Genomic DNA, 24,472 nt, shown 5'->3' with positions numbered 1-24,472 from the left:
ATGGGGCTTGAAATCACAACCCCGAGATTAAGAGTTACATGCTGTTCTTAATGAGTCAGCCAAGTGCCCCTGTTTTTCAGTTTAAATAAATTGAATAATAATAATAAAAAAAGCAGATGAATTTCTTATTCTACATATCTCATCATACAACAGGCATTGAACTCATGGCTCACTCACAAACTTTTAAAATGTCAGATGCCAAACAGGACATCTATGATTAAGAATCTGGGTCTGGGGACACCTGGGTGGCTCAGTTGGTTGAGCGGCTGCCTTCAGCTCCGATCGTGATCCCAGGGTCCTGGGATCAAGTCCCGCATCAGGCTCCTTGCTCAATGGGGAGTCTGCTTCTCCCTCTGCCTGCTTGTGCTCTCTCTCTCTCTCTCTGACAAAATGAATAAAATCTTAAAAAAAAAAAATCTGGGTCTGAAGTTGTCTACTCAAAATTGGAGCTGGAACCAATAACAGTTGATGTCTAAAAGAAACAAAATGGAGTCAACAACTAAAAAGAATAACTAATCCCAGGCACTTTGGCCTCAGGACCTTGGGACAGGTAATATATCTGGCTCAGAATAATTTATACAGAGGAATTTTCTAACCGTGATATGCCATTCTTACCATTTCATTTACTGTCCGTGTCTTTGGAAGATGGTTAACATTCAGTCAGTTGATTTAAATTTATTTAGTGGTCGTTATGCTGCTTGTAATTATCCTGTATTATTTACTGAATCTTGAGAGAGGGTCATACATATTTGTTCATCTTAAAGGGAGGGTTCCTTTAGCTACATGTGGGGCCCCAGATACATTGGAGCAGTCAGGTAATTTATCCCTTTCAATATATTTCCTTTTTTAAAAAGATTTTATTTATTTATTTGAGAAAGTGAGAGAGAGAGCACAAGCAGGGGGAGTGACAGGCAGAAGGAGAGGGAGAAGCAGATTCCCTGCTGAGCAGGGAGCCTGATGCAGGGCTCGATCCCAGGACCCTGGGACCATGACCCAAGCCCAAGGCAGCTGCTTAACTGACTGAGCCACCCAGGTGCCCCACCACTATATTTTATTTTATTTTTTTTGCCTTTAAAATTTTTAAAAATTTTATTATGTTAATCACCATACATTACATCATTAGTTTTTGATGTAGTGTTCCGTAATTCATTGTTTGTGTTTAACACCCAGTGCTCCATTCAATACATGCCCTCTTTAATACCCATCACCAGGCTAACGCATCTCCCCAATCCCCTCCCCTCTAGAACCCTCAGTTTGTTTCTCAGAGTCCATAGTCTCTCATTGTTCATCTCCCCTTCCCATTCCCCCCCTTCATTTTTCCCTTCCTACTATCTTCTTTTTTTTTTTAACAGATAATGTATTATTTGTTTCAGAGGTACAGGTCTATGATTCATCAGTCTTGCACAATTCACAGTGCTCACCATAGCACACACCCTCCCCAGTGTCTATCACCCAGTCACCCCGTCCCTCCCACCCCCCACCACTCCAGCAACCTTCAGTTTGTTTCCTGAGATTAAGAATTCCTCATATCAGTGAGATCATGTGATACACGTCTTTCTCTGATTGACTTATTTCGCTCAGCATAATACCCTCCAGTTCCATCCACGTTGTTGAAAATGGCAAGATTTCATTCCTTTTGATGGCTGTGTAATATTCCATTGTATATATATACCACATCTTCTTTATCCATTCATCTGTCGAAGGACATCTTGACTCTTTCCATAGTTTAGCTATTGTGGACATTGCTGCTATAAACATTGGGGTGCATGTGCCCCTTCGGATCATGACATTTGTATCTTTGGGGTAAATACCCAGTAGTGCAATTGCTGGGTCGTATAGTAACTCTATTTTCAACTTTTTGAGGAACCTCCATACTGTTTTCCAGAGTGGCTGCATGAGCTTGCATTCCCACCAACAGTGTAAGAGGCTTCCCCTTTCTTCGCATCCTTGCCAACATCTGTCGTTTCCTGACTTGTTAATTTTAGCCATTCTGACTGGTGTGAGGTCGTATCTCTTTGAGGTTTTGATTTGGATTTCCCTGATGCCGAGTGATGTTGAGCACTTTTTCATGTGTCTGTTGGCCATCTGGATGTCTTCTTTGGAAAAATGTCTGCTCATGTCTTCTGCCCATTTCTTGATTGGATTATTTGTTGTTTGGGTGTTGAGTTTGATAAGTTCTTTATAGATTTTGGATACTAGCCCTTTATCTGATATGTCACTTGCAAATGTCTTCTCCCATTCTGTCGGTTGTCTTTTGGTTTTGTTGACTGTTTCTTTTGCTGTGCAAAAGCTTTTTATCTTGATGAAGTCCCAATAGTTCATTTTTGCGTTTGCTTCCCTTGCTTTTGGCGATGTTTCTAGAAAGAAGTTTCTGCAGCTGAGGTCGAAGAGGTTGCTGCCTGTGTTCTCCTTTAGGATTTTGATGGACTCCTGTCTCACAGTTAGGTCTTTCAACCTTTTTGAGTCTGTTTTTGTGTGTGGTGTAAGGAAATGGTCCAGATTCATTCTTCTGCATATGGCTGTCCAATTTTCCCAACACCATTTGTTAAAGAGACTGTCTTTTTTCCATTGGACATTCTTTCCTGCTTTGTCGAAGATGAGTTGACCATAGAGTTGAGGGTCCATTTCTGGGCTCTCTATTCTGTTTCATTGATCTATGTGTCTGTTTTTGTGCCAGTACCATACTGTCTTGATGATGACAGCTTTGTAATAGAGCTTGAAGTCCGGAATTGTGATGCCTCTAGCTTTGCTTTTCTTTCTCAACATTCCTTTGGCTATTCGGGTTCTTTTCTGGTTCCATACAAATTTTAGGATTATTTGTTCCATTTCTTTGAAAAAAGTTGATGGTATTTTGATAGGGATTGCTTTAAATGTGTAGATTGCTCTAGGTAGCATAGATATCTGCACAATATTTGTTCTTCCAATCTATGAGCATGGAACATTTTTCCATTTCTTTGTGTTTTCCTCAATTTTTTTCATGAGTATTTTATAGTTTTCTGGTACAGATTCTTTGCCTCTTTGGTTAGATTTATTCCTAGGTAGCTTATGGATTGGGTGCAGTTGTAAATGGGATCAACTCCTTAATTTCTCTTTCTTCTGTCTTGGTGTATAGGGATGCCACTGATTTCTGTGGATTGATTTTATAGCCTGCCACTTTACTGAATTCCTGTATGAGTTCTAGCAGTTTTGGGATGGAGTCTTTTGGGTTTTCCACATAAAATATCATATCATCTTCAAAGAGTGAGAGTTTGACTTCTTCCTTGCCATTTTGGATGCCTTTTATTTCTTTTTGTTGTCTGATTGCTGTGGCTAGGACTTCTAGTACTATGTTGAATAGTAGTGGTGATAGTGGACATCCCTGCCGTGTTCCTGACCTTAGGGGGAAAGCTCTCGATTTTTCCCCATTGAGAATGATATTCACTGTGGGTTTTTCATAGATGGCTTTTATGATATTGAGGTATGTACCCTCTATCCCTATACTGTGAAGAGTTTTAATCAAGAATGGTTGCTGTACTTTGTCAAATGCCTTTTCTGCATCTATTGAGAGGATCATATCATTCTTGTTCTTTCTTTTATTAATGTATTTTATCACATTGATTGATTCATGGATGTTGAACCAACCTTGCATCCAGGGATAAATCCCACTTGGTCGTGGTGAATAATCCTTTTAATGTACTGTTGGATCCCATTGGCTAGTATTTTGGTGAGAATTTTTGCATCTGTGTTCATCAGGGATATTGGTCTGTAATTCTCCTTTTTTAAAGATTTTATTTATTTATTTGGCAGAGAGAGACACAGCGAGAGAGGGAACACAAGCAAGGGGAGTGGGAGAGGGAGAAGCAGGCTTCCTGCGGAGCAGGGAGCCTGATGCGGGGCTTGATCCCAGGACCCTGGGATCATGACCTGAGCCAAAGGCAGATGCTTAACGACTGAGCCACCCAGGCGCCCCTGTAATTCTCCTTTTTGATGGGGTCTTTGTCTGATTTGGGGATTAAGGTAAGGGTGGCCTCATAAAACGAGTTTGGAAGTTTTCCTTCCATTTCTATTTTTTGGAACAGTCTCAAAAGAATAGGAATTAATTCTTCTTTAAATGTTTGGTAGAATTCCCTGGGAAGCCATCTGGCCCTGGACTTTTGTTTGTTGGGAGATTTTTGATTACTGCTTCAATTTCCTTAGTGGTTATGGGTCTGTTCAGGTTTTCTATTTCTTCCTGGTTCAGTTTTGGTAGTTGATACATCTCTAGGAATGCATCCATTTCTTCCAGATTACCTAATTTGCTGGAATATAGTTGCTCATAATATGTTCTTATAATTGTTTGTATTTCTTTGGTGTTGGTTGTGATCTCTCCTCTTTCATTCATGATTTTATTTATTTGGGTCATTTCTCTTTTCTTTTTGATAAGTGTGGCCAGGGGTTTATCTGTCTTGTTAATTCCTTCAAAGAACCAGCTCCTACTTTTGTTGATCTGTTCCACTGTTCTTTTGGTTTCTATTTCATTGATTTCTGCTCTGATCTTTATTATTTCTCTTCTCCTGCTGGGTTTAGGCTTTATTTGCTGTTCTTTCTCCAGCTCGTTTAGGTGTAGGGTTAGGTTGTGTATTTGAGACCTTTCTTGGTTCTTGAGAAAGGCTTGTATTGCTATATACTTTCCTCTTAGGACCGCCTTTGCTGCATCCCCAAGATTTTGAACAGTGTGTTTTCATTTTCATTGGTTTCCACGTATTTTTTAAATTCTTCTTTAATTTCCTGGTTGACCCATTCATTCTTTTAGTAGGATGCTCTTTAGCCTCCATGTATTTGAGTTCTTCTGACTTTCCTCTTGTGACTGATTTCTAGTTTCAAAGCACTGTGATCTGAAAATATGCAGGGAATGATCCCAATCTTTAGGTACTGGTTGAGACCTGATTTGTGATGTGATCTATTCTGGAGAATGTTCCATGGGCACTAGAGAAGAATGTGTATTCTGTTGCTTTGGGATGGAATGTTCTGAAAATATCTGTGAAGTCCATCTGGTCCAGTGTGTCATTTAAAGTCTTTAATTCCTTGTTGATCTTTTGCTTAGATGATCTGTCCGTTTCAGTGAGGGGGCTGTTAAAGTCCCTTACTATTATTGTATTATTGTTGATGTGTTTCTTTGCTTTTGTTATTAATTGGCTTATATAATTGGATGCTCCCATGTTAGGCACATAGATATTTACAATTCTTAGATCTTCTTGTTGGATAGACCCTTTAAGTAGGATGTAGTGTCCTTCCTCATCTCTCATTATAGTCTTTGGTTAAAAATCTAATTTGTCTGATATGAAGATTGCCACCCCAGCTTTCTGTTGATGTCCATTAGCATGGTAAATGGTTTTCCACCCCCTCACTTTCAATGTGGAGGTGTCTTTGGGTCTAAAATAAGTCTCTTGCAGACAGCATATCGATGGGTCTTGTTTTTTGATCCGGTCTGATAGCCTGTGTCTTTTGATTGGGGCGTTTAGCCCATTACATTCAGAGTAACTATTGAAAGATAGGAATTTAGTGCCATTGTATTGCCTGTAAGGTGACTGTTACTGTATATTGTCTGTGTTCCTTTCAGTCCATGTTACTTTTAGGCTCTCTCTTTGCTTAGAGGGCCCCTTTCAATATTTCTTATAGGGCTTGTTTGGTGTTTGCAAATTCCTTTAGTTTTTGTTTGTCCTGGAAGCTTTTTATCTCTCTATTTTCAATGACAGTGTACCTGGATATAGTATTCTTGGCTGCATATTTTTCTCATTTAGTGCTCTGAATATATCATGCCAGTCCTTTCTGGCCTGCCAGGTCTCTGTGGGTAGGTCTGTTGCCAATCTAATGTTTCTTTTTTTTTTTTTTAAAGATTTTTTAATTTATTATTGAGAGAGAGAGAGAATGATAGAGAGAGAGCATGAGAGGGAAGAGGGTCAGAGGGAGAAGCAGGCTCCCCGCCGAGCAGGGAGCCTGATGCGGGACTTGATCCCGGGACTCCAGGATCATGACCTGAGCCAAAGGCAGTCGCTCAACCAACTGAGCCACCCAGGCGCCCCAACCAATCTAATATTTCTACCATTGTAGGTCACAGATCTCTTGTCCTGAGCTGCTTTCAGGATTTTCTCTTTGTCTCTGGGACTCGTAAGTTTTACTATTAGATGTTGGGGTGTTGACCTATTTTTATTGATTTTGAGGGGGATTCTCTGTGCCTCCTGGATTTTGATGCCTGTTTTCTTCCCCAAATTAGGGAAGTTCTCTGCTATAATTTGCTCCAGTATACCTTCTGCCCCTCTCTGTCTTTCTTCTTCTTCTGGGATCCCAATTATTCTAATGTTGTTTCGCTTATGGTATCACTTATCTCTCAAATTCTGTCCTCGTGATCCAGTAGTTGTTTATCTTTTTCTCAGCTTCTTTATTTTCCATCATTTGGTCTTCTATATCACTAATTCTCTCTTCTGCCTCATTTATCCTTGCAGTTAATGCCTCCATTTTTTTTTAAGTTTTTTTTAATTTATTTGACAGAAAGACAGCCAGAGAGGGAACACAAGCAGGGGGAATGGGAGCCGGAGAAGGAGGCTTCCTGTGGAGCAGGGATCCCGATGCGGGGCTCGATCCCAGGACCCTGGGATCATGACCTGAGCTGAAGGCAGATGCTTAACGACAGAGCCACCAAGGCACCCAATGCCTCCATTTTTGATTGCACCTCATTAATAGCCTTTTTGATTTCGACTTGGTTAGATTTTAGTTCTTCTATTTCTCCAGAAAGGGTTTCTCTAATATCTTTCGTGCTTTTTTTCAAACCCAGCTAGTATCTTTATATTCGTCATTCTGAACTCTAGTTCCGACATCTTACTAATGTCCGTATTGATTAGGTCCCTGGCAGTTGGTACTGCCTCTTGTTCTTTTTTTTGAGGTGATTTTTTTCTGTCTTGTCATTTTGTCCAGGGGAGACTAGATGAATGAGAGAACAAAATGCTAACAGGGTAACTACGACTCCAGAAAAATATACACTAAACAAATCAGAAGAGACCTGAAACTGGGGTAAAGAATGGGAAAGAAAGAAAAAAGAAAAAAAGAAGAAAAAGAAAAAGATAAAAAAAAAAAAGAATATGATCAAATATGATCAGGCTGGTGCATAGATCAGTGCCACACCCTAGATTTGGGGCATATTTTGGTCTGTTAGTAGAAAGTGCCTCCCAAAATTTTAAAGAAAGAAAAACTTAGATATGTACAAAAATAATGGTAAATACGATGAAGGGATGGAATATGACTGTAAATATGAAAATTATAAAAGATTTTATAAAAGGAATTGATAAGTTGGTTGAAAAAAGAAAGAAGAGGAATTAAAAAAAAAAGGGAGAGAATATGATCATGCAGGAGACTAGAAAAAAGCCATACACTAGAGATTTAGGGTATATTTTGGTTTGTTAGAAGAAACTATCCCAAAATTTTAAAGAGAGAACAACTTCTATATATACCAAAAATAAGGTTAACTACTATGAAGGGATAGAATATGACTCTAAACATGAAAAATAAAAAAAGATTTTTAAAAAAGGGATTAATAAGATGATGGTTGAAAAAGGGAAAAGAAAAATTCAAAAAAATAAAAGAAAAAAATTAAAATAATTGACCTTGAAAGACTAGAATCATGGGGAAAAAAGCCATGAATTATATGTGCTGTATTCCCCTAGCACTGGAGTTTTACAGTTCTCATTGATTGGTAAACTTGGTCTTGGCTGGATGTTCTTGCTGATCTTCTGGGGGAGGGGCCTGTTGCAGTGATTCTCAACTGTCTTTGCCGGAGGCAGAATTGCCCCGCCCTTTCTGGGGGCCCAGGCTAAGTAATCTTGGGTTTGCTCTCGGGACCTTTTGTTCCCTGCAAGCTTTCTGTACAGCTTTGGAGGATGAGAGTGAAAATGGTGGCCTCCCAGTCTCTGCCCTGGAGGAGCTGAGAGCTCAGGGCCCCGCTCCTCATTGGGCCCCCAGAGAAAAGCAGTCAATCACTCCTGTCTTCCCGGTCTCTGGCCATACTCTGTGCTCACCCAGCTGTGACCGAGCATTTCTATCTCTGGCACACAACCCCATGTGGAGTCTCCAAACCCAGCAGATTCCTGTGGTGCGCTCCTGTACTGCGCCTCCCAGAGGAGGAAGGGAAGTCTCCTTGGATCTGCCGCTTATTGGGTCCCTGCTGGAGGAGCAGTGGCCTGACTGTGCTGCGGATCATGGTTTATGGCAACCCCGAGCTGAGAGCCCACTCCTCGGCTCCATCTATGCAGCCGGCTTCCCTGCTCCAATACCTGGGAGCTCTGCCACACTCAGGAACTCCCGGTCTTTCTGTGACCCCGAGGGTCCTGAGACCACACTGTCCCATGAGGGTTACACCCCCCGCTTAGCCACTGGAGCGACGTCCCTTGGCGGAGCCGACTTCTAAAAGTTCCGTCTTTGTGCTCTGTTGCTCTATCACTTGCCATTAGCAGCTGATTGAGGTCCCCTCCCCCACCGTCTATCTTCCTGAATATCGCCTCGGAATCACTTCTCTGCACATCCTACCTTCCAGAAAGTGGTCGCTTGTCTGTTCAGAGAGTTGCTGCTATTCCTTTCTTTGATCTCCTGTTGAGTTTGTAGGTGTTCAGAATGGTTTGATCCCTATCTAGCTGAATTCCTGGGACCAGACGAAATTTAGGTTTCCTACTCCTCCGCCATCTTGCTCCTCCCCCCTATATTTCATTTTAAATTGTAATGTCTGGAATGTTTTTAAATATGAATTTTTGTGCATTGTATAATTGAAAAAGTAAATGGAACTCTCCTGGGATAATTATTACCTTAACATAATAATAGCTTGAACTATTAATTTCTATGATAGGATACTCTGCGACCACTCTCAAGGCACTGAATGGTAGAAAACTTGAGTTCTAGCTCATTTTCTGCATTAGCACTATATGGTATGACTTTGGATAAGTAATTGGATTTTCTTTTTTCTTTTAAAGATTGATTGATTGATTGGTTGGTTTTATTTTAGAGAGAGAACCGGGGGGTGGGGGGAAGGTCAGAGGGAGAGAATCTCAAGCAGACTCCATGCTGAGTGTGGAGTCCGATGCAGGGCTTGATTCCATGACCCTGAGGTCATGACCTGAGCTGAAATAAAGAGTTGGATGCTTAACCAACTGAGCCACCCAGGCACCCCAGTAATTTGATTTTTCTTAGGCCTATGCTTTCCCAGTTGTGAAATAAGGGATTGGATTAAATGATTTCTAAGATCCCTGTCAGTATGGACAGCCTATAATTCTAGGATTTGTTTGAGAGAAATATTAGAAGCATGGAATAGTTCTAAGTGTGGTGGGGAGGCAAAGGCACTATGTTGCCCGTCTTTGGGAGGCAGGAGGAACTGCCCCAAGTTACTAAGAATTTAGAAAGTATGAGCAGTTGAAGGCAACTTTTGTATATGTTTAAGTTTCACTAAGTTCAGCTTTCTTCCTATAAGACATTTGAAGTTACACAGAGATATTCCTATGTCTGTGAACAGGGATTATATTCAGCTAGTTTGTAACAAAATTGTTCTATGAGTTATTTTTGGAGGGCATCCTTTCTGATTGTTTGGGTCAATTTTGTATGGATTGTTGCATATTAATCTTAGCCATACATCATACTCATACATCTAAAGAGATATAATCCTTTCTTGTTTCCACTAGGAAGAACCCAGATGTGAAGTCTTAAGGTTTTACCATTTTCTACTATTCAGGGACCAAATTTTGCAAACAATTTATGTCAGAGCTTAAGACCCACCCTCTCAAGGATTGAAAGACTGGAAGTGAAGGTGAATATCCTTCCAGTAAAAGTGAAACTAGGCTTCTTATTTACACAATCCAAGGAGAGTAAATACATAAGGACCAAACATATTAGTTGAAAGAAGTCTACTAGTAAAAAAGCATATTAGCAAAATTAGATGTAATGGTCTAAGTTTTCTGTTATTTGTTGTGATAATGATATACTTTCATACCATTTCTTGGGCAGTATTATTAATTTTTGACATTTATTAAATATCATTTATGTCCTCAGTACTGCATGTTATATAACAGTCTTTTAGAGATAGTATTCTAAATAATTCCAAGGAACATACTTACAAAGACTGGTAACCCATGCATAGGGCCCAGAATGGAATTTTCTATGTTCATGATAAGAATAGTCAATATCATTAAGATGTTAATTTTTCCCAAATTAATTTAGAAAAGTCAACTCAAACCCCCATTCAAAAATATCATCAAGCTCTTTTCTTTTCTTTTCTCTTATTTTCCCTTCTTCTCTTTTCTCTTCGACAAACTGATTCTAAACTTTATGTGGAAATGCAAAGGATCCAGAAAAAACAAAAAAAAAAATTGAAAAAGAACAAAATTGGAAGACTTACATTATCTAATTTCAAAACTTATGATGAAGCTCTAGTAACCAAGATAGTGTGGTATTGTTGTAAGATAGACAAACAAATCAGTGGAACAGAATAGAAAGTTCACAAATATACCCATGCATATATGGCTAATTGATTTTCAGAAAAGATATTAAAACAATCCAATGAGAAAAAATGATCTTTCGACAAATGGTACTAGAGCAATTAGGTAGCTCTATATAAAGAAATGAACCTTTACCCTTACTTCACATCATATTCAAAAATTAACTCAAGATGGATCATAGACCTAAAGAGCTAAAACTATAAAATTGCTAAACAAAAACATGTGAGAAAATCTTACAAAACAATTCACATCGTGAGCTTTTTTTTTTTTTTTTAAATTTTTTTTTTTAAGATTTTATTTATTTGCGAGAGAGAGAATGAGAGACAGAGAGCATGAGAGGGAGGGGGGTCAGAGGGAGAAGCAGACTCCCTGCTGAGCAGGGAGCCCGATGCGGGACTTGATCCTGGGACTCCGGGATCATGACCTGAGCCGAAGGCAGTTGCTTAACCAACTGAGCCACCCAGGCGCCCCACATCGTGAGCTTTTTGAGGCTAGTGACCCATTCCATCATTTATCATTTATCTCTTTTTCCTCCGTACCTAGCACAATGTCCAGCTGTAGAAAGTATCCAAGGAATGCTGGAACTCCGATGTGTTCTCTCATATTTCACATCCCTGGTATATTCTCTCAGGGTTGGGTTTCAGTCCTTTCATACTGCACCAGTGGAAAATGGGGAGCTCCTTAAGCCTCAACCCCCACAGGGATTTGCCCACAGCACTTCCAAAATGAAAGAATGGGCTCCCAGTCTTGGCCCATAGTTTACTATCTCCTCAGTTCCTAATTGATCCTACTCTAGATTGGGTCCAGTAATGCAAGCTCCTTGGCCACCCAGGTTGAGACTCTGAGAAAATACGGTGAGCCAGAGTGCTGAGATTTATCAGTGAGAAGGTGGTTCAGCCTAGGGTAATAGTTGTTCCAAAGGATTATAGAGAAGGGCACTTAAATCACCATAAAAAAGTAAAATATTTATTTTTAAAGCATGCACAGGAAGGATGTGATGCTATTTTTTAAGAAAGGCAGACTTTGTTCATTTCCTGTTCTCTGAATTAGAGATCTCCAATTTATTTTGCTCATAACCTAGGTCCTGGGAAGAAATACTATAACTGAGAACTTTTTTGTCTTTCCTCCTTTCATTCTCACTGTTGTGCTACCTATTTTCTAAGCACTAGTGACATCTTCATTTAAAACTTTAGCTAATCTAGTCTATATTGGAGTTAACACTAGATCTGAGGCCTCCTGGGGAACCGTTACCATTTAACAACAGAAGTCCTATTCTCAGCAGGGATATATGGTTTTAGTGTGTTAGAAGTGAGTGGTTGGAGATTGAGGAGGGTCACCTTGGTCAGAAAAGCATAAAAAATTCACCTTGTACATCTATGAACTTCAGATCCATGTGCCCTATTAGTCGTATCCTAAGCTTCACATCTTTCTTCTTGGTAGAGTTTCATTAACTTCCCTTGTGGTTTATATATTATTTTGTCTTATGGAAGCAGATGCTTAACTTGCAAGCATACCTTTCTTTCCTTCATGCAGCACCAAATGAGTACTGCTAGATAAATTACCTTTAATTCAGATCAAGATTACTCTTTAAACTACAGGACTTCATCCAGAAGAGGGGCTGCTCCAGGAATTAGAGTTACTCTGAACACTCTCTTACCATACCTTGGCACTTGGCTAATCCCACTCCATATGCCCTAATGGTTATATATGACAATCATTTGAGCAAGATCTGTGATAATCATTAGATTGTTATATTTGAAGAATCCCTGATAATCAAGTTATCCAAAATTACTTCTTCAAAATGACTGCATTTGTCTGCTTGGATGTTGTATAAACATTCATTTTATTTTGGGGCTTAAATTAGCAAAAAATTATCTTCACACAAGCTAGAGGTGTGTGTGTGTGTGTGTGTGTGTGTGTATGTATGTAACTTCTTTCCAGAGACTTTGTAAAAGTCCAGCTATTTTTGCCTCCCCTCACTACCTGATACTCTAGATGATTTGAGAATAGCTAGCCCATGACTAAGGGGATGGTCATTGAGACAACAGTGGAAGGAACTTCTGGTTCACACTGTGGGAGTTTATGGTTTTCTACAAATTTCAGAGTAGCTACAAGAAGAGCTGGCTTTTTATTTCAGGTACAATAGTGTCAACATATTTTGTAACATCTCATTTTACCGAGAGTTTTATTTTTAAAATTTTTTTTATTTTTAAAGATTTTATTTATTTATTTATTTATTTATTTATTTATTTATTTATTCGAGAGAGAGAGAGTTAGAGAGAGAGAGAGAGCACACAAGCCAGAGAAGAGAGGCAGAGGGAGAAGCAGACTTCCTGCTGGGTAGGGAGCCCAACATGGGGCTCAATCTCAGGACCCCAGGATCATGACCTGAGCCAAAGGCAGACGCTTAACTGACTGAGCCACCCAGGCATCCCTTACCAAGAGTTTTTAAACTGCTTTTCACCAAACCAGGCTTCCTAACAGGGAGGTTGACATTTATTTCCCTTTATCCTCTGTATGACACATATAAAGTAGGAAAATGAACAAGCAGAAGGGCCTAGAATGTCTCCTTCAATGACTAAAAGTTGATGGACATTTCTACTGTAGATTTCAAGAAACTAAGATTTTATACTGCTACCATGTTCTCTGCTACTCCTATAACACTGAGGCTTTCATGTATGTTATTGTTAAAAATAACTGCTTAGAAATCTATGTGTGCTGATAGGGTCTACTGTGAACCAGGGGCAATTAAACCTGAAGTTGGTGATGGCTTCTGTGAGCCTGATTTGTCTTCAAGTTTCACCTTGACTTAGTCTGCTTAGGTTGCTATAACAAAATACCATAGACTTGGCAACTTAAACAACAGACATTTATTTCTCACAGTTCTGGAGGTTGGAAGTTCAAGATCAAGGTGCTGGCAGATTTGGTTTCTGGTGAGTCCTCTTCCTAGCCTGCAGATGGCCTTCTTCTTGCTGTATCCTCATATGGTGGGGGTGGGGGGGCAGGGAGAGAGAGCTCTGGTCTCTTCTACTTCTTGTAAGGGTACTAATTGCATCATGGGAGCTCCATCCTCATGACCTCATCTAAACCTAATTATATCCCCAAGACTTCACCACCAAATACCATCATATTGGAGATTAGGACTTCAACATACGAATTTTGGGGTGATACAAACATTCAGTTCATAATGTACCTCTTGCCTTTAGTTTTGTGTGGGGTCTTTCTATGACCTCATTGGGCATAAAGCATAAAAACCTGAATAAGATTTCATTTGTACTTTTTATTATTGGTCCCCAGGAATAGAGGGTCTTGTGAATTTTAGTTCTTATGAATTTGCCATCAAGGGAAAGTTACTCGATTATGATTAAAATGTAGCATTCAGAGAGGTCTGTGTTAAGCATTTCTCAGATTTATCAGGGATACCACGAATAGCACACTGGAAGGAGTAATTTTTTTTAAACTGTGTCAGGCTGGAAGGATTTTACCATTTATTTTTTTGATATAAACAGGGTCTGTCCAGCACTCACGAACAACTTGACCTACATTTTGTAGTACCACAAAAAATTTCAGTGAAAAATAGAAACCAAGAGTTCTGGATTAAAGCTAGAAATATTTAAGAGAGGGGGTGTTTATAGGTACTTCTTCTGTTTATCATCTTAAAATAGATGCAGAACCAATGAAGGTTCTAGGATTTTATTTCAGCTCACATTTAAAATGTTCTAAGTAAATGAATGTGGTTTACTTTCACAGTGTTTACAGAGCACAGTCAAATAGCATTTAATGTCTAGGGCTAACCTCAAAATATTATCTGTTTTACTGAAGTAGAGTGTTGTATCCTGAGCAGGGCTGGTAGGTGCTTTTATTCTGTGAAATTTCTTTCAAAGACAGTTTCATTAATTCTACTGAAACTCCAACCCTTAATTCAGTGATAATTATTTATGGTAAATGGCATTTATTATTCTCTTATGTTTGTACTTTGGGTAGAGGACAGATACTTTTGAAAGGCTTTCAAGAAAATAAGGAAGGAGATTTCTTTTCCTTTTAATAATGTAGCACTTATAAGAATATAAGCTATATTCCTTAGGCCAATGATCAGGTATGCCTAGTTGTAGACAGTGATGACTTTGTTGGGCCAATCGTCTGTTGCTTATCTCAAGGCCTAGGGAAATATGATCAGGGTAGAGGGGTGCAGGTTGTATGTTGCCTGGTACTAGCTCTAAGGCTGAGGAGACCCTGCTTTTTCATAGAGATATGGAGCCTTTCTTTATGGGATTCAAATTCTGTTATAATATTCTCTAGTCAAAAATCACAGAAAACCTCAGAGTGCCTGGCTGGCTCAGCTGGTAGAGCATGTGACTTGATCTTGGTTGTGAGTTTAAGCCCCATGTTGGGTACAGAGATTACCTAAAAATAAAATCTTGAAAAAAAATCACAGAAAACCTCCTTTTATGTAAGCCCCTTCTTGTTGTTTAGGGACAGCTTCTCTTCTTCCTCTATTTAATTAAGCTTCCTTTGAATATATAGGGACTCTATTTTGACTTTAAACTAGAAGGAAGTGGAGATAGAGTAACAGAAGAACAAATTTCTAAATAACAGAGAAGAAACTTCTTTTATAAGGCTGAATTTAATACACTCTCCTGAGTTTTTGGCTAGGGCATTTTTGGGCTGCCTAAACACATTTACCAGTCCACTTGCTAGGAACAAAGTCACCAGTATGCGTTTATGGATGGATCCATTTCCTTTTTGGCTGTATCATCAGGAAATGAGAGCTCTTTCAGCTTAGTTATTTAAAATCAATGCACAAGAACAAATTTTCATAAAATCTACTAGAAAAAATTAGAGAACCCATAGCTGATTAAACATCTTATTAGATTAATCCAGAAGAGGGGCGCCTGGGTGGCTCAGTTGGTTAAGCGACTGCCTTCGGCTCAGGTTATGATCCCGGAGTCCTGGGATCGAGTCCCGCATCAGGCTCCCTGCTCGGCAGGGAGGCTGCTTCTCCCTCTGACCCTCCCCCCTCACATGTGCTCTCTGTCTCTCTCATTCTGTCTGTCTCAAATAAATAAATAAAATCTTAAAAAAAAAAGATTAATCCAGAAGAATTTAGATACATGTAATTATACATGTTAATTTATATAAGGATTAATGTTTATGGCATTAAATGAATATTGACCCACTCAAGTACAAAGCAAATCAGTCTGAGAGCAAACTAATTCTTTCTTGGAGATGTTTTCAGATGTACCTCAGAATCCTCTGCCTGGTAATTTTTCTTAAATGCATGTGTGATGGTTATTTTATATACCAACTTGACTGGGCTAAGGGATGCCCAGATAACTGGTAAAACATTATTTCTGGTGTGTCTCTGAGGACATTTTTTAAAGAAGAGATTAGCATTTCAACTGGTAGATTGAGTAAAAAGATTGTCTGCACAAAGTGGGTGTCCATCCTCTAATCCACTGAAGGCCTGAATAGAACAAACCAACAGAGGAAGGATGAATGTCTCTGCTTAAGCTGGGATATCCATCTTCTCCTGACCTTGGGCATCAGCACTTCTGGTTCTCAGCCTTCAGACAGGGCCTGAATTATACCACTGGCTTTCCTGGTTCTTTAGTTTGTAGATAGCAGATGTGGGTCTCCTCAGCTTCCATTATTGTGTGAGCTGATTTCTAGAATAAATCTCTATCTCTAAACCTAAAAGTTCAACACTAAGGCATTGGTTAAATTAAGATGATTAATATAGTATTAAGTTGTTTAATAAATACTATTAAAAAGTGTTGCCAATAAATATTTACTGATATAGAAATATCTTCATAATATATTGTTAAAGTTAAAAAGTCCACTTAAAACAGAAAAGCTTACCTATTTTGTAACACTCATAAAGAGGTAAATGTGTATACATAAGAGAAGTTCTAGAATAGCATTATTCTGTAAAAATATATTACAAATCACAAATGCAAGCCACAAATGTCATTTACAATTTTCTAGTAGCCACATTTAGACAAGTAGAAAGAAAGAATTGAAATTAATTTTAATAATGTATATTTAAGTCAGTATAGCCAAGATATTATTAAATATTAATGTAATGAACAAAATATTAACTAATAAAATTATTAATGAGATATTTTATGTATTTTTATATATGAGAATATTTTACATGTTTTTGAAATCCATTGAGTATTTTACCATTAGAGCACATTTCAGTTTGGACTAGATACATTTCACCTGCTCAGTAGTGTCATGTGGCTAGTGACTACCATTCTGAACAATGCAAAGCTAGAAGGACATGCATCAAAATATTAATAGTGGCTGTCTGTAGATGGTAGAATTATGAATTTATCTTTTGCTTACTTATATTTTCTAGTTTTTACAATAAACTTCTATTACTTTTATAATAAAAAAATCTGTATTTAATTAAAAGTGTTTCATAAAGTATGGTGAAACTCCTATTTGCTTATACCTCCAAGAAGTCCTGTAATGGAGGAAGATGTAATCTATGTTTTCAAGACAGCTGGAGTTTATGAATGGAGACTCAAATCCAGTACTATAGGTAGTCAGGGGACTGTATATGTGTGTGCATGTACCTACATATGTATGTGTGTGCATGTGTGTGAATGGAGATAGTGTGTGGAGAGCTTTCTGTGGGCACTGGCAATCCCCACAGTCATGGATGCATGGTGGCCCTGAGGTATGTATGAGCAGTATAGCCTTTCATTGAGGATCATTAACCTGAAGTGATAGTCCTTAGTATCAGCCAATTCCATTTTTCTTCACTGGAGTATCCTCATATTTGTTAGCCCAGGATGACCTACTGTACTAAACACTAAATCTGGGCTAGATAGTTCTTGGGTTGAGTTGTAGAGGTTAAACATGAACATTTCAGAGCAGTTGGGGCCAGATTCCCATCAAAAGTAACCCCTTGGGAATTTGGAGTACTCAAGTATTAGCCAAGTTAGGGTCTAGTTCAATATTCTTCTGAAATGACACACTGGAATTATTCTGTCAGAGGGAGCTATGGAATGTACCCCACCACGTGATCAGAAAGCCCTGAATTGTAAACAGTGAAACTGTTAGAATGCCAAATGGAGTCATATGGAGATCAGTGATACTTTATATGCCTCATAACAAACACTGTATTCATTAAAATTGCATTGGGATACCTTGACCTGTGTCAATGATGGGCTAAAATACTGGACTAAATAACTTCTAATTCATTTGGCTTTTATTATAGTAAAGTTAATCATGAAAGACTCATATGGTATTAATGCCAGTGTCTAAGTCCTTTATCAAATTTCTACCCGCAATTCATTATTTTTTCAGGAGATTCCCAGATGTTCCTAGGGTAGAGTTATAGCAAACATGAGCTGGTTCCCCAAGGTTATGATTAGAGCAGTTTGAGCCGATCTGACAACCTCATATGCCTTTAAGTATAAAGCACCTGTAAAGCCACATGTGAATCAGACTACTGGAATTCCTTGGCATTGTTTTTCTGAGCAGGAGGCTTGGGTAGTGGGGCACTGAAAAGCACTCAGTATTTCTTTCTCTTTGTTTTAAAAATAGAATATTTGTACAAAATAAGCCTCATCTCTGGTTTCCTCACCATAAAATTCTGAAGCAGGGTCTTTCAGGAAACCACTGTTTTTCTGAATGAAACTTCACTAAGTCCCATCATCTTTTCAATTGTTGCATTCTCCGCAGAGCACTCTGATGGTCTATTAGTAAAACCATTTCACTTAGTGAAGATACTGATATAGAATTAAGGAGAAAAGATACCTTTATTTGGGCTATAGGAATTAATTAGCATTTTCCAGCCCCCTTCCCTGCCTCCTTTTTTTGACTTAATGGCACAATAGCTATGACACACAACTGCTTTGTTCCATGTTTTAGAGAGCAGACCAAGTGAGGAAGACCGCAATAACATTACATGGAATGGAAAAATTTGTCTCTCCTCTGTACAAGTATAGTCACAGAAAACTTATAACCGATCAAGCCTAGGACTTGGAAGAGATAATTCAGTGATCCCTGTTTCCTAAAGATTCTGGAATTACTTCATATCAATTAGGGTAGGCCAATTGCTTTAACAAATAGACCTCAAAGTATATAATGGTTCAAATGATAATACAAGTTCATTTCTTGCCCTTACAAGTGTTTGGTAGGGAATGGGTGGGCATTATCCCTCCTCCGCACAGTCATTCAGAAATCCAAGATAATGGAGGCCTTGCCAATTTCAGTGGATGTGGATGCTCCAGATTCCCCCCCCTACGGGAATAGGTCAGAGAGGAAAATGCATAGGAGAATTTTATGGACCAAATCTGGACGTGGCATGTAAAATTTCCACTCACTTTTCATAGGTTACGATTCATTTATATAGTCTCACCTAATTTCAAGGAACACTGGGAAATGTAGTCCCTGGCTGGGAATCAATTTTCAAATAATCTTTACACTGTGGGTGGGGGACCATGAATTTTTGGTGGACAGTTAGCTAGCTATCACTGTTACATGCTCTGTCCTTTTCCTTTTGAGAAAATTTAGGCAGATGAAAAATTAAAGCTAACAGATTAAAGAGAACAGATCATTTCCCCCAGGAATAGCCTTAATGATAGTACCTTCACCTCTCTATACACTGTCTCCATGAAACTTGTGTAGAGGAGAAGAAAGGAAATGGGAGGAAAGAAGGAGAGAAACACAGAGGAGGAGAAGGAGGAGAAGAAAGGAGGGGAAAAGATGGAGAAGAGAGTAAAAAATATGATGAGGTGATAAGAAAAATAAAATCATACTACATTGGATATGCTTGGGGATCAAAAAGAATTTCCAGCATTTTACATCTCTCATTTCCCTCTCATGCCATAAGACAACGTTATATAAGCTGGGCTCTCTGTCTCCTTTACTACAGACATGTTCTAATAGTGGTTTAGTTGTTTTTATCATTACACTAATGAAAAGATAAGGCATTTGCAAAGGCTTTGTAAACTACACAGAATTATCTGATTGTGATTATGATGTGTTTTAGCATTAGACTTAATACACATTTTTTTTAAATCTTTTTTTTTAAGATTTTATTTATTCATTTGAGATACACAGAGAGAGAGAGAGCATGAGCAGTGGGAGAGGCAGAGGGAGAGGAAGAAGCAGACTCCCCACTGAGTCAGGAGCCCAATGTGGGACTCGATCCCAGGACCCTGGGATCATGACCTGAGCCGAAGGCAGACGCTTAACCATCTGAGCCACCCAGGCGCCCCTTAATACACATTTTTTAAAGGTTATATTGTTGGGCTAAATGAGAAAATCACAATTTACTGATTGCAATTCCATTTTACTAAATAATATTATATATTGATGTGTAAAAATTCATATAGGTAAAGACATAAATCCTCAGTGTGTAGCTTAATGGATTTTCACAAAATGAATGTCAAGAAACCTAACATTACCAGCATCCAGAAAATCCTCTTGTGCCTATTCCTAATCATTATACCCTCCCTCTGCCCCAGAGATAACTTAAACTTTATATAAATGGAATTATATAGTATGGAATTCTTTTGTGACACTAATTTATATTGTTGCATGTGGCAGTAATTTGTTCATTTTTATTATGGTATGAAATCTCATTTTGTGAATATATGAATATATAATGTCTGTTTAACTCTTCAAGAACATTTTGTTTGTTTCTAGTTTTCAGCTATTATGAATAACACTGCTGTGAACATTTATTTACATGTCCTGTTGTCTGCACATGTACACATTTCTATTCAGTATTTACCTAATAATGAAATTTGTATGTCATTGAGTAGGCATATATTCTCTTTCAGTAGATACAGCTAAGCAGTTTGTCAAAGTGGCTACAACAGTTCACCTTCCCGGTAGCAGTGTATTCAAGTTCCAGTTTCTCCACATCCTAGCAGGCACTTATTATTATTAGTCTTCTCACTTCTAGTCACTCTGATGGATATATAGTGGTTTCAGATTTTCCTGGTGATTAATGAATTCAGGAGCCCTTTCCTATGTTTATTGGTCATTTGGGTATCCTTTTTTTGTGAAGTGCCTGCTTATGTCTTTTGTCAATTAAAAAAAAAAGCTTGCTGGTCTTTTTCTTATTGCTTTGTAGGAATGTCATCTGTTCTGGATATGAGACCTTGGTCAGATGTCTTCATGCACATATCTTCTTTCATTATGTGGCTTGCCTTTTCATTCTCTTAAACAGGTCTTTAAATGTACAAAAGTTACTAATTCCACCATCATTTTCTTTAAGAATATGCTTTTTTGTATAATGTTTAAGAAAACTTAGGGTACCTGCATGGCTCAGTTGGTTAAGCATCTGACTTCAGCTTAGGTCATGGGTTGTGCGATCGAGCCCCATGTTGGGCTCTGCACTGGGTGCGGAGCCTGCTTAAGATTTTCTCTCTCCGGGCGCCTGGGTGGCTCAGATGGTTAGGCGTCTGCCTTCGGCTCAGGTCATGATCCCAGGGTCCTGGGATCGAGTCCCGCATCGGGCTCCCTGCTCCTTGGGAGCCTGCTTCTCCCTCTGCCTCTCTCTCTCTCTCTGTCTCTCATGAATAAATTAAAAAAAAAAAAAAGATTTTCTCTCTCCTTCTCCCTCTTCCCCTTCCCGTCTCCTGATCATGCACACTCTATTAAAAAAAAAAAAGTAGTCTTATATTACTCTAATAGTGTTTAAATAGTATGGTTTTTTCTAGGACTTTTATTGTGTCACTCTTCATATGTAAATATACAATACAATTGGAATTGACATTTTAATATGGTATGAGGAAAGTTCAAGATTGATATATTTTCAGTCAACTGAATATCCAATTGACCTAACATTATATACTGAAAAGACCCTTCTTTCAACACTTGTAGTAGTGCAGTGGTGTCTTGCTTAGATTTCTGTTTACCAAGCCAGTGCACCCATGCCCTCAGATGCTGTGTCAACAGTTCATGGCTGCTCCCCAGACAACTGGTCCTCTTTTAATGGGAACCATCTACCCCTGGCAGTTACATCTCTACTGGGATGTTCCTCAGCCAGTGAATGACTAATGTAGGAGCACAGAAGTCTGGCTTTTTTCCTCAGGAAGGGTTAACCTGTGGTGGGTTTATGCTTCTGAACCTCCTCCTGTGGATTAAGCCCTAGCTAGCTTTCACCAAAGATTACATCCCTGCTTGGCTCCTTCTCCTTTCCTATTCTGCCTAATTCTCTTGATAGATTTTTTTTCTCTGAAGAGCATTCTCTCAATAAATTATGTATACTACAAACCCTATTTCAGGCTCTGTTTCTACTCAGCCCTAAATACATTCATTTCTAGAAGTGCTCCTAGGAAGTAGATTCTAAGAATGGGATCCCAGGTTGGATCACTTTTTGTCAGTGTAATACAATACCTCATCATCAGTTATGATAATCTGTTATGATATATGGTAGAAGTACAATTGTTGAGACTTTCACCTGTGGTGAATGGGGCTGTGTATAGAGGAAAAATTGCACTGGTTTGTTCAATATCTCTGGCATTTGGAAGGTAGCATAGAAAGAATACAAGAACTGTGAAATTGGGTGGCTATTGTTGATTGCCATTCAAAAGAGAAAATCAATAGGCTCAGGACAATCAATCACCAATTTCAAGCAAAGTGTGAGAGTTAGGGGACAGCTTAGATAGCTTTCAAAGTGACCTTATACCTACTAGCGAAGGAGAGATGGAGATGAAGATCAGCATAGAACCCCATTTTTAAGAGTGGCAGAACTTTGGAAAAGGCCGAATTCTCAGCCTAGCCAAATCTATGCTAAAGATAAGTCCCTGATAGAGAAAGGGTGAGACCCGAAGACCTGATATGAGGTTACCTTGGTACATAAACTTGAGCATGTAGATTCTCTTGTGCTCTCTATATTTGCAGATGTGACACCAACTCACCACTCTAGGAAAAAGGAGTCTCCCTTTTTTTTAAGACTGTGAGACAAGCAGCAATATTATGCTGGTTCACCTCAGGATCTGCCCTTAATTCACCTTCTGATTATTAGACCAATACGAGGATTAAATTTTTATCATGAACAAGCTGGATATGTGCTGGGAAAACTATGGAGGGAGTGATTATTATATTATTCAGTATTTACCAGAAGTCTTAGTTAATGCAGTAGGACAATAAATATATGATAAATACACAAACAAACAAATGAATAAATGATTTACAGATCAGAAAGGAAAAAATAAAAATGTCTTTGTTCACAGATGAAATGACAGTCTATGCAGGAAATCCCAAAGAATTGGTAACAAATACTCTGGGAACTAATAAGTCATTAAGTCAAAGTCATAGGAAATAAGGTTAATATGTAAGAATCAATTGCTTTCCTGTATATCAGCAATGAACATTTGAAACTTGAAATTAAAACAACACGGGGCGCCTGGGTGGCTCAGTTGGTTAAGCGACTGCCTTCGGCTCAGGTCATGATCCTGGAGTCCCTGGATCAAGTCCTGCATCAGGCTCCCTGCTTGTCATCCTCTTGTGCCTATTCCTAATCATTATACCCTCCCTCTGCTTGGCAGGGAGCCTGCTTCTGCCTCTGACCCTCCCCCCTCTCATGTGCTCTCTCTTTCTCATTCTCTCTGTCTCAAATAAATAAATAAAATCTTAAAAAAAAAAGAAATTAAAACAACACTATTTATATTATAAAAAAAATTTAATATTTAGGTATAAATCTAAGAAAATATATTCAAGGTCTGTAGGAGGAAAGCTACAAAACTCTGATGAAATAAATCAAAGAAGATCTAAATAAATGTAGAGATATTCCTTGTTCATTGATAGGAAGACACAATATTATTAAGAAGTCAGTTCTTTCGATCTATAGATTCAATGCAATTTCAATCAAGATCCCAGCAAATTATTTTGTGCATATTGAAAAACTATAAAATTTATATGGAAAGGCAAAAGACCCAGAATAACCAATACAATATTGAAGAAGAACGAAGTTTAAAGAATGACATGACAATACCTGACTTAAAACTTACAATAAAGCTGCAGTAATTAAGGTAGTGTAAGATCAGCTAAAGAATGGACAAATAGACCAATGGAACAGAATAGAGAGCCCAGAAAAAGACTCCCACAAAGATAGTCAACTGGTCTTTGATGAAGGATCAAAAGCAATTCAAAGGAGAAAGGATACTTTTTTTTAAGAAATGCTGCTGAGGGGCGCCTGGGTGGCTCAGTCGGTTAAGCGACTGCCTTTGGCTCAGGTCATGATCCCAGGGTCCTGGGATTGAGTCCCGCATCAGGCTCCCTGCTCTGCATGGAGCCTGCTTCTCCCTCTCCCACCCCCCCTGCTTGTGTTCCCTGTCTCGCTGTGTCTCTCTCTGTCAAATAAATAAATAAAATCTTTAAAAAAAAAAAAAAGAAAAGAAAAAAAGAAATGCTGCTGAAACAATTGGACATCCACATGCAAAACAGGTCTAGGCATAGACCTTACACCTTTTATAAAAATTAACTCAAAATGGATCATAGGCCTAAATGTAAAATGCAAAACTATTGAACTTCTAGAGGATAACAGATAATCTACGTTACCCTGGATTTGGTGATGACTTTTTAGATATGTAAACCAAAGCATGACAAAAAATATTTGATAAGTTGGACTACACTAAAACTAAAAATTTCTATATGAAAGACAGTTAAGAGAATGAAAGGCCACATAGAAAATATTTTCAGAACAAATATCTGTTGAAAGACTTGAATCCAGTATATACAAAGAACTCTTCAAACTCTATAAGAAGACAACTGAATTTAAAAAAGGGCCTAAGATCCAAAAGACCCCTCACCAAAGAAAATAATACAGATAGCAAATAAGTATATGAAAAGATACTCAACATCATGTCATCAGGGAATTGCAAATTAAAACAATAAGATACCATCATACTACTAGATACCTATTAAAATGGTGAGCTTCACCAAGATAAAAAGCTTCTGCACAGTAAAGGAAACAGTCAACAAAACAAAGAGGCAACCCACAGAATGGGAGA

This window comes from Mirounga leonina, unplaced genomic scaffold (genome assembly GCF_011800145.1).
Source record: "Mirounga leonina isolate KUSES-001 unplaced genomic scaffold, KU_Mleo_1.0 Mir_98, whole genome shotgun sequence".
NCBI classification, from domain to species: domain Eukaryota; kingdom Metazoa; phylum Chordata; class Mammalia; order Carnivora; family Phocidae; genus Mirounga; species Mirounga leonina.
The sequence above is the reverse complement of the archived record's forward strand: the minus strand, read 5'-3'. Positions refer to the sequence as shown.